This window comes from Mustela nigripes, chromosome 9 (genome assembly GCF_022355385.1).
Source record: "Mustela nigripes isolate SB6536 chromosome 9, MUSNIG.SB6536, whole genome shotgun sequence".
In the NCBI taxonomy this organism is placed as follows: Eukaryota; Metazoa; Chordata; class Mammalia; order Carnivora; family Mustelidae; genus Mustela; species Mustela nigripes.
This window is the reverse complement of record NC_081565.1, coordinates 32,330,615-32,341,415: the sequence shown is the minus strand read 5'-3', so window position 1 is coordinate 32,341,415 and position 10,801 is coordinate 32,330,615. Positions and strand designations below refer to the sequence as shown.

Genomic DNA, 10,801 nt, shown 5'->3' with positions numbered 1-10,801 from the left:
GTTGTGAACCTGGGCACAGCTGTCCCTTTCCACCTAGTGAGCCTGGACACAGTCATCACTTCCCACCTGTTGAGCCTGGGCACAGTTGTCACTTCCCACCTTGTGAGCCTGCACACAGTCATCAATTCCCATGTTGTGAACTTGGACACAGTTGTCACTTCCCAGCTTGTGAACCTGGACACAGTTGTCACTTCCTACCTCATGAACCTCAGCGCAGTCGTCACCTCCCAGCCCGTGAGCCTGGGCACGCGGCATGGCCTCCTCAACTGGCTTCTTCTCCATAAAATGGTACTAAGCACGTCTGCTCCATAAGCAGGGCTTGCGCCTAGGGAAATTCTATACTTTGGGTGCTTAGTAAATATTGGTTCCCATCTTGAAAAACTTTTCTCTTTCGTTACTTCAGAGTCACAAGAGACGTCAGAGATCGGCGAGCCCCTGCTCTGACCATGCCAGCCAACATCCTCATCATCCTCCAGGTGAACGGAGGCACGGAGCTCAGCCCCAGCTGAGGCCCACGACTGTCCCTTGGGGGAGCCACGTGATAAATCCCACTTCTTGTGACGGTCACTACTTCTCACACAAGCTGGGCTGAGGAGAATGCGCCCCAGGAGAAGACACCAAGCTGTGCATCTCCACAGCCCTTGCTGGGGGGAAATGGGACATGTTGCCCTTACATGGGAGTTTAGAACCTCAGAATACTCTGTTCACAAGAGACTTTAATTCCTAAGACAGCTGTCCAGTGGCTAAGGTCATTAAACTCAGATTACTGAGGCAGCTCCCTATAAGCCAGTTGAAAGAATTACTCAATTTGAGGATGAACAGGGAATCTTTCTGGTACATTTCGGAAAGTACTCTGGAACTCATACACACCCAGGGTCCCTGCCAGATTGCTGAAGGGGAATTGACAGTGGTTCTCTGGATTAACTACCACTACGTAGGGCCTATTAAAGACGCTGTGTGCCTAAGGGAGAATCTGGGTCACTGTTTCATCACATACTATGGGCTTGTAAAAACACTCGTGCCCATGTATTACGTATGTAGATCATACATGGAGAAGCATATACAAAATTCTTCTTTCTTCCTGTTATCACACTAAGGGTCTACTAGAGCCACAGTCTAAAGCTGACCTGTCACAAGTCGTTCACTGTACGTACCGTAAGGTCTCAGACCTCAAGAATTTTTCCGGCTGGCCTATAGCCTCTGATAGGCAATACCCTCTGCGTTTTTTTCTTGCCTACTCAGATGAAATGACATAACATGCCCTCAGTTAATTGGGCCCCAACTAGTGGGGACCCAACCTGCTAGAGTTTGGCATTGAGGACAAAGGAGTTCCTCCAGGCTCAGAAAATTGAGGCTCACAGGAGAGCAGGACGTGTTCAAGGCCTCTGAGGTTTACTTCCATTTTTTTCTCCCTTCCCTGCTCTGTTCACTTCTAAGTGAGAATCAGGATCCATCTAAGATAGAAGGGGAAAGAAAGGAGAAGAGTATTAATAATGGCTGAGAGCCTACAGGTGCTGGGAACCGTGCCAGGTAGGCATGTGTCCCTTGGTCCTCATGACAACGTTGTGAGCCAAGTATTTGTATATCCTATTGTACAGATGGGAAAAGTGAGTCCAAGAGCTTATTAGCCAAAGTCCCTTGGCTAGTAAGGGCCAAGACTGGAATAAAGTCAGGTCTTTCAAAGTTAATATGTTTTTTAAGTCTTTCTTAAAAACAAAACAAAACAAAACAAAACAAATACAAAACCAAAATGAGACCTAAAGTAATATATATCCACTGTAGAAAATTTGGAAAAGGAAAAATAAGCAAAGAGAAAGAATTCTACCCAGAGACACCACAGCTGACTCTTTGGAGTACATTCTTCTGGTCTTTATGTATTTAAACATATGCTATCAAAAGTGAGGATTTGCCATGAAAATCTTTGCAATCTGCCTCCTTTTCACTAAACAATATATTACAAACAATTTTCTATGTCATTATATAGTTCTCTGTAACAACTATTTCTAATGGCTGCCAATAATTCTACTGTATAGATGCACCAAAATTTGTTTAGCTCAGTCCAAGCACTGGATGTTTCGGTTATTTCTAGTTTTTCCCCTGCCCGCACCAAGACAAACCATGTTTCCATGAGTGCTCTAATAGGGTCCAAGTCTTGGCTTATAATCACCACTGCGTCTTGAGGAAAACTTCTTAGAGGTATAGTTTTTTTAGGTCAAAACTGATGTCCTACTCCTCTTAGAGGGCAGGGTCCGAATGCTCATTTCTATGAAACATTCTCCTTTCTGCTCCCACTGTCTCTGATTTCCCAACCCTTTTCTGTCTTTTGAGGTCCAGCCCAACTGACTTGACTGGAAGTCTGTACCACTGGGCCAGGAGCAACTTCCAAGGTTAAACCGTGGTGATCAATAGACACGAACCACACATGTCATTTTAAATAACCCAGCAACCATATTTAAAAAGTTAAAAAGAAATGCACAGAATTAATGTCAACGATAAACTTTTTAACCTAATGTACCCACAGTAATATCATTTCAATGGTAATCAATATAAAAATTATTAATGAGATACTGTACATTTTGGGGGGTACTAGGTCTTTGAAATTGGTGTGTTTTACTTCTGCACCTGCCACATTTTCAATGCTCTTGAATGAGGCTAGGGGTGAACCCACGGAGCAGTGCAGGTGTAGAATAAATATGCCTTACTCTTTACCATAATCCCATGAACACAGGGCCTGCTATGAGTGAGTTGCTCACTGAAGGAATGAGTGCCGCTCCTCCTAATGGTTCCATGCTATTTCCAGCAGGGAGGGATTCTCTCTACTGTGACCCTCTAGAACCTTGGAATATTCCTCTTAGTGTCTCTCCAAAGTGTAAGGGTGCCTGGGTGGCTCAATCGGTTGAGTGTCCTGCTCTTTGTGTTGGCTCAGGTCATGATCTCAGGGTCATGAGGTCGAGCCCTGCATAGGACTCCATGCTCTGTACAGAGTCTGCTCAGAATTCTCTCTCTTGCCTTCTCCCTCTACCCCTCCCTCAACTGGTGCCTGTGCTTGCCCTCTCTCTATCTCTCTCTATCTCACAAAATAAATAAATAAATAAATAAAATCTTTAAAAACAAAAACCACACAGTCATCAAAAGAAATTAAATCTTGTCACTTGCCACGACGTGGATGGAACTAGAGGGTATTATGCTGGGCAAAATAAGTCAATCAGAGAAAGACAATTATCATATGATCTTTCTGATATGAAGAATTTGAGAGGTAACATGTGGAGTTTTGGGGGTAGGGAAGGAAAAAAATCAAACAAGATGGGATTGGAGGGGGAGACAAATCATAAGAGACTCTTACTCTCACAAAACAAACAGAAGGTTGCTGGGGGTAGGGGGTTAGGGAGAGGGTAGCTGGGTTATGGACATTGGGGAGGGTATGAGCTATGGTGAGTGCTGTGAAGTGTGTAAACCTGGAGATTCACAGACCTGTACCCCTGAGGCTAATAATACATTGTATGTTAATAAAAAATAAAAATAAATAAATAAAAGACAATTAAAAAAAAAACCCAACACCAAAGTATATCCAGTCTCCTCTAACACGCAGCTATGTAATTACAGGGGTCCCTACTATGATTCAAAGCCAGGACTCAGAGCCCACCCCTGCCGGATGCTTGTAAGGGCCACAGTCCCCAGACTGTGAGATGTTTAACGTACTGGTACTTGGGTGTGTTAGTTAGGGAATGGGAGCTGAGGGGACCATGTTGTCACTGTCTCCAAGTCTGCCCACAGGGATTGAACCCTGTAGGAAGCTAGGGGGCTTTATTCACAGGGAAACTTGTGGGGCTTAGGACACCACTGCTGAGCTCTGGGCCTCGTTGGTGGTGTGCTGGGAAATGCTCACCTACAAGCTCTCTGATGGGGAGGTGGAGAAATCCTGATGTGTAGCATTCAAGGATTACTGTGGTGTAGATACTCCGGTCATGGCCAATTTCACACTACTAATGTGACATCACAGAACAGGAAGCCGGGAAGACATGCACACAGGTGGCTAACCAGCCGAGACAAGTCAGCTCCCACATAGCACTGAGCCCCGCTGAGCAAGGGGCAGAGCGGCCTTCTTCCCCAGTGAAGACTGAGGCCATGACGGCCCGTGGGGGCCCCAAGGAACAAAGATCTGGCAATAATGTGGTGAGAGGCCTCCACAAGTGGCTTGTAGGCACTGGATGTCGCCAAGGAGCTGTGGCACTGGGCCAAGGAAGGTACAATTTGTGAAGACAGTGAGATGCCCCCAGGGACACAGGGGTTAGACTGGAGGAATGGTGGGCAGTGCTGGGACTTGAGGTCACGCTGTTCAGCAGGTAGGAGCAACTCACCAGGGAGGTTTCCCTGGCAGTGGTATAACCTCATTTGTAGACAGACCCAAGTGGGTTCTGGCCACTTACATTATGTTTGCTTCCCCATGAACTGTGAGCACCTAAAGGCTCAGATCTGATGTGTCCTGCCCACTTGCATTCTTGGTTTTTACCAAGCACACCTTTGGGGTCCTGATCTCTGCATGCATGGAATATTTTTCTGCAGGATCAGGAAGGGTAACTGCAGCATCCAGTCTCCTTGAACCATCATGAAACCATCATGAAAAATTTCAGATTATCCAGATATTACACTGGGTGGAATACTGTAGAGTCTACAGATGCATTTCTATCATTTACTGTCATAATATTTACAGCGTACATAACTTAAGAGCCATTCAAGATGAGAGTCATTCAAAATGAGAAGTAACTACATTGGAAGGACATCCTTGATCACCCCCTCCTTTCTATAATGATTGGCATTTTTTCCTCCTGAAATATGCCTTGACTCCACCTGCTTCTCTCCCTCCCCGCTCACTATAGGTTTAATGTACCAGTGTTCTGCAGGTGCTCATGCTTCTTTCTAATCTGTTCTCTCCACTGCAGCCAGGAGAACCTTCTTGAAAATAGCAATCAGTTCACTCCCTTGCCGGACACCCTTCCACAGGGTCCCACTGGTCCCACTGGTTGCACCCATAGGTGCAACGTGATCTGGCTTCCACCCAATCCCTCTGGCCCACTCCCCAGGCTCATCCTGTCCCACTCTGTTCCAGCCACATTGGATTTCCTTTGCTTTCTCAAAGGTTCCACACCTCCTCTCACCCCAGGGCCTTTGCATTTGCTCTTGCCTTTTCCAGGAATGCCCTTCTGACCCTCTTTGCCTAGTTAGCTCTGATTCATTCTTCACTCTGAACTCAAAGGCATCTCAGGGAAGTCTTGTCTTTTTTCTTTTTTTTCTTTTCTTTTTCCAGAGAAGTCTTTCTGATCCCCAGCCTTGATCAGACCTCTATTTCTAAGTTCTTAAGACACCCTGTGGCTTTCCTCTGAGCACTTTCCACAATCTATATTCAAAGTTATCCAGATGAGTAGCTGCTTACGATCTGTCTCCCCCCGCCCAAGGACCACATTGGCCTTGCTCAGCACTGTGTCTGTATCACCCCTTCCCCATGCCTCTCACACTGTCAGTGGTAGGAAATATTTACAGAAGGAATGAACGAGCAAAGGGAAACACCCACTTCCTGGTGGTGATGCCAGGTTTTTACACCATGGTGTCATCCCTGATATTAAAAATCCCGCGGCCCAGAAGGGGCTATACAGTTAAATTGGACATACAGTTAAATTTTTCACTATATATCTGATTTCTCCTCTTGTTTAAGCAAAATAATAATAATAACAATAACAAAGTGATACAAGCTGCCACCATGACGCTCATGAAAAAGGTTGGAGTGAGGGGGGCAAAAAACAGAAGCACATTCTGAAGTTGACCTCTGACCCCTCCTCCCCCTCCCCCAACCCCGGTAGAAGATGGATTCATGGCTGCGGCCCAATTTGAGCCATTTCTTTAAAAAGAAAATTCAAGTGAACGGCAAACCTGGGAATCTTGGTTGTAGCCATTGAAAGGAGTGACAGCAAGATTACTGTAACTTCTGAGGTGACTTTTTCCAAAAAGGATTTGAAATATCTCACCAAAAACATCTGAAGAAGAAGAATCTGTGTGACTGGTTGTGTGGAGTGGCGAATAGCAAAGAGAACTTTGTTATTTCCAGATTAACTAGAATGAGGAGGAGGATGATGAAGATTAAAATTCATTTATGTGGGGACACCTGGGTGGCTCAGTTGGTTAAGCATCTGCCTCTGGCTCAGGTCTTGATTTCGGCATCCTGGTGTCGAGCCTCACTTGAGGCTCCCTGCTCAGTGGGGAGCCTGCTTCTCCATCTTGCTCTGCCTTTCCCCACTGCTGGTGCTCTCATTCTCTCTCTCTCTCTCTCTCAAATAAATAAAAATCTTTAAAAAAATTCATTTATCAGGAATATTTAGTATGTTCTAGAATAAAACTGGGGAACCAAAATAAATAAATCAATGATTATATAAGTGAGTTATGGCTTGATTTCTTCCTTTCCTGGGGACCCCTCAATCCCACACTGCATTTCAGACTTTGTAACACACCTTCCTTAATTCATCTCCAGAGCAACCTGGCAAGGCGCTCTTGGTCACTGGTCGCATTCTGCAGCAGAGAATGCAAAGATTGGAGACTTCCCCAAGGTCACCACTACTAAGACGGAGAGGACAGCAAGCTAACAACCTAGGTCTGCAGACTCCATGTTCAGTGCTCTTCTGCCACACTGGGCTGCCTCTCCCAGGAAGGTAAACGAGCCACCCAAATGAGATGGTGTCACTTCAGTTTTGCCCGGCATGTTTCACCAATGCTTTCAGAATCATTTTTGCAACCGGAACATTTCTTAAAGGAAGAAAACTAGTTCATCACAGTAATCAAGTCTGTCATAGAGGATGTGTGATGATGTTTGAAAATATAATCCTATGAACATCAGAACTGACAACTCTGAAACATCTCTAGGCTAAATCTGCTAATAACAGTCTTTAGCATTCAGGCTGGCTCTCCCATCAGTTGGTGTGATACATTTCACAGCAGAAATGCCCTAACAAGGAACTTCCTCAAAGAGGAACCAGGGAGAGGACAGATTTTAATGAGACCCGATTCCTGAATAGGTGAAGTGTGAGTGGAGAATAATAGCATGACATGAAACATGTATTTCCATGAATCAGACAAGATGGGGTCTCCCATCAGAAAATGCAGCAAGCACTTTCTAGAGGCCAGGACTTGTATGGAAGAGAAGTCAAGACACCAGGGCCGTCACCTCTGTAGATCCTCCCTAAGAAAATATACTTTGATTAGAATGAAGCCAACACATATGAATTGCAATGACCTCTTCTGGGCCTGCTGATCACCCACTCATTCCTTCTTACCCTTCTATCTACCCACCTGCTCACCTGCACAAAGATGACTTTGTGTGACCACTGACCTGCCCATTCTACCCACCTGCCATCTCTCTATCTATCCATCCATCCATCCACCCACATACTCACCCATTCATCCAACCACCTATCCGTGTATATACCTATCTCTCTATCATCCATTCCGGTATCCATCCACCTACCCACACGCCCATCCATCTCTTCACCCATCCACGCAACCTTCCAACTGTCTACTTGCCCGTCACCCCTCCACCCACCCACTCCACCCATCCAACCAGCTAACTAGTCTTTCCTGTATGTCTACTATGTATAAAGCCCTGAGGAAATGTCGAGGAAGTGGGGGACAGGCGGTGATAAAAATCTCGGACATATTTGCTCACTGCCCATGAGATCATGACCATGGAGACTCCAGTAGAGGTCAGACTGTGAGCTGGCAACTGAGAACTCCCTCAAGGAGGGGGCAGGAGAAGGCTCCATGTAAAGCTAACCAAGTACTAGGAGTCAAGATGATGGCACAACCAGGACAAGGGCAGGGATTTCCCCAGGGTGCTGCCTGGGCCCCAGGGCCAAGTTCCAATATCTGCCATAGGCAGACCCAAAGCAGCCTGGCTCTTGTCTGCTTAATAGACACCCATCCCCTTGGCCAAACACCACTGGTTTGTTTTTGTTTTTGTTTTTAATGAAGAACACACAGAATGTGGTGAAAGGGCATGAAACAAAAAGGCTATTAGTCCTCCTCCAAAATCTCAAGTGTAAAAGTACAGTATTGTTTGTTGCTTTGGTGACTAGATGGGCTGTCCAAGATGACCACTGTTCTGCTGTTGGTTTCTCTCTCTCTCCTACTCTTTTGGGGTTCATTTTTTCACCTTTGAAGAAGACAACCAAAGTGCCTTCCCAGGTAAAGCCAAAGCAGGAAGAAACCCCCATGATACGTGTATCCCCTCAGTGATTTTGGCAGCCTCTGTGTACCATCTGTGTTTTTCTTTACTAAATACCTGCCTCTTACAAAACCCAAAAAAGAAACCCTGTCTTGCTACCTCAAGTGCTAGTTATATTTTTATTGTACACATTAAAATCAAACACGGCTATTAAAATAAAGACTGCAGGTCTGGGTCCCAGCTCAGATTGTGCCCTCTCCTACCTCTGGGGTGCTGTGCTTGGACCTGCCATCATGGCTGCACTCCTCCCTCCCCCACTGCCTGCGGTGGGACTGACCTGGTGGGGCTGACCTGAGGCCCAGGCTAGCTTCCCTGTTAGGGCTTTGCTTCATCTTTGTTCCTGCAGAAATCTATTTGCTTATTTTTTTAATAAACGAGGAGGGTTAATAGAGAAGTCTTTGAAGGAGCAAGTTTTTTTGTTTTTTGTTTTTTTTTTTTGAAAGGGAGAGAGAGCGCTGGAGAGCCAGTGGGGGAGGGGCAGAGAGAGAATCTCAAGCAGGCTCCACACTCAGCGCGAAGCCCAAAGCCCAAGATCATGACCTGCGCTGAAATCAAAAGCCTGATGCTTAATGACTGGGCCACCCAGAGGCCCCCCTCCAAGGAATAAATTTGAAAGAAAAAAAAAGTAATATTAAATGTAATCTTAATGTTAATACAAATGTTAACTGAGAAGCTACAATTTTGGGCTTCTCTGTAAAATCTCTTCTGGAAAACAAGTTGGAAAACCAGTGGAATAGATTGATAAATGGCTTTGTACGCGAAGACTATGAACACCCATAAATCACATAGTTAGTTGTGTGTGTGTGTGTGTGTGTGTGTGTGTGTGAAGTCCGTGTGAAAGCATTTGCTTGTGAGCATAGGACTGTGAGAATGGGAATTCCCAAAGATGGTGAGCACTGCCAGAATGTAGCCGGAGCAGTGATGCGGGGACCCGCCAACCCCCTGTACCTCCCATAAAGTGTATCACAGGTATTTGGGGGTCTAGAGGACTGTGTGCAGCTAGTATCTGGACACGCCCTTCCTTATTATTCTTGTGCTAATTTAGCTTCCCCTTCAGTCCCCCACCCTACATGCATAAACCGCTTTAATCCTCACAACCCTCTGCAGTAGACCCTGTTGTAATCTGGAGGGTATCCCAGGGGAGCTCTGATCAACTCTCTGCTTCATGGCAGAAGCAACACCCTCCAGCTCCCGGGAATATTGGCGATGGAGGGTCCCAGCTAGGACTTCTGGGAATTACCTTCCACCATGGGGAACCTCACTGCCAACGGAGGCACCCCTCCCATGGCCAGTCATTGGCAGATGGGAAGATACAAAGGCCCGGGCTCCATGCCTCGCTGTGGATACCTGGAGGGCTATCCCAGCTCCAGTGCACTCCCAGCATCCACTGTAGCCTCAATTGCAACCATATTTCGGATCAGCTTCTTGCTCTGCCCCAAGCTGCCGCCTTCATTCCCTTACAGTGCATTTCCCGGGTCCACCCTCCCCTATACCTGCCACACCGAGCGTTCTGGCTCAGAGCCTATTTACAGGGAGCCCAATCTAAGGCATTATCCCCATTTTACAGACGGAAAACTGAGGTGCAAAGATACTGAGCACTTGCCCAGGTTTATCTGACTAGCAAGTGGAGCCAAGATGTGAACCAAGGAAGTCTGTCTCCAGAGTCGGTGATCCTAAGCATTTCACACTATTGATGGCAAAGGTGGGCATACCCACTCCCCACTCCACACCACCTTCCACAGTTTATAGTACCCTGACCAGACTCCAGGCCTAGCAACTGAGTAACTTGCTAATTACTGTTTGTTAATTGAAGATTTATTGATTTATTTGAGAGAAAGAGAGCATGTGCATGTACATGAGCAGGGAGATGGGGAGAGGGAGAGAGAAACTTAAGCAGGCTCCATGCCCAGTATGGAGCCCAATGTAGGGCTCCATCTCAGGACCCTAAGATCATGATCTGAGCTGAAACCAAGAGTCAGCTGCTCAACTGACCGCACCACCCAGGCAATTTAAATCATTATGATTTAAATAATTCTTGTTTAAACCAGAATTCTAGGAAGCTTGAATTTCATTGAGAAAGAAAGGGGGTGCTGGGGGTTGCAGTTCCAGGAGAAGATGGATCTTCCCAGCTCCCTCTGCCCCCTGACATGGGGCTGGCCTCACACAAGGTCATATCCACGTGTGTATGAGTCACCGCTGCTCCCGCACACACGGACGAGGCTGGCATCCATCAGCGTTTAAAGCTGTGTGTCTTGTCAGCTGAGATTTCTGTCAGCTGTCCTCCCCTGATGGCAGAAGACTTCCCTCCCCCTTAGCAAGTGCACAGGCTAACATACCTTGACACACACTCAGGGGGCAGGGGAGAGGGTGGTACTCTGGCCTCATGCAAGGAGAAATGCATGGGATGTGCTATGGGGCTCTCCAGAGTACTTTTCACACAGTGTCTTGGTCTATCTTCATCCGAGTGTTTTCCCTGGTAGCGGGGATGTCACTCCTATTTAACTGTATTGTAGTTTAAACTTTAATTGTTCACCT

The 10,801-nt window shown here is 46.3% G+C and overlaps 1 protein-coding gene and 1 pseudogene across 1 annotated transcript in view; one reads left to right on the top strand and one right to left on the bottom strand.

Moving 5' to 3' along the window:
- The window catches only part of LOC132024912 (large ribosomal subunit protein eL22-like), an 11,706-nt pseudogene extending 5,570 nt beyond the window's left edge, over nucleotides 1–6,136 (top strand).
- The window catches only part of GABBR2 (gamma-aminobutyric acid type B receptor subunit 2), a 340,962-nt gene that overhangs the window by 110,364 nt on the left and 219,797 nt on the right, over nucleotides 1–10,801 (bottom strand). The gene's annotated exons all lie outside the window — the stretch shown is intronic.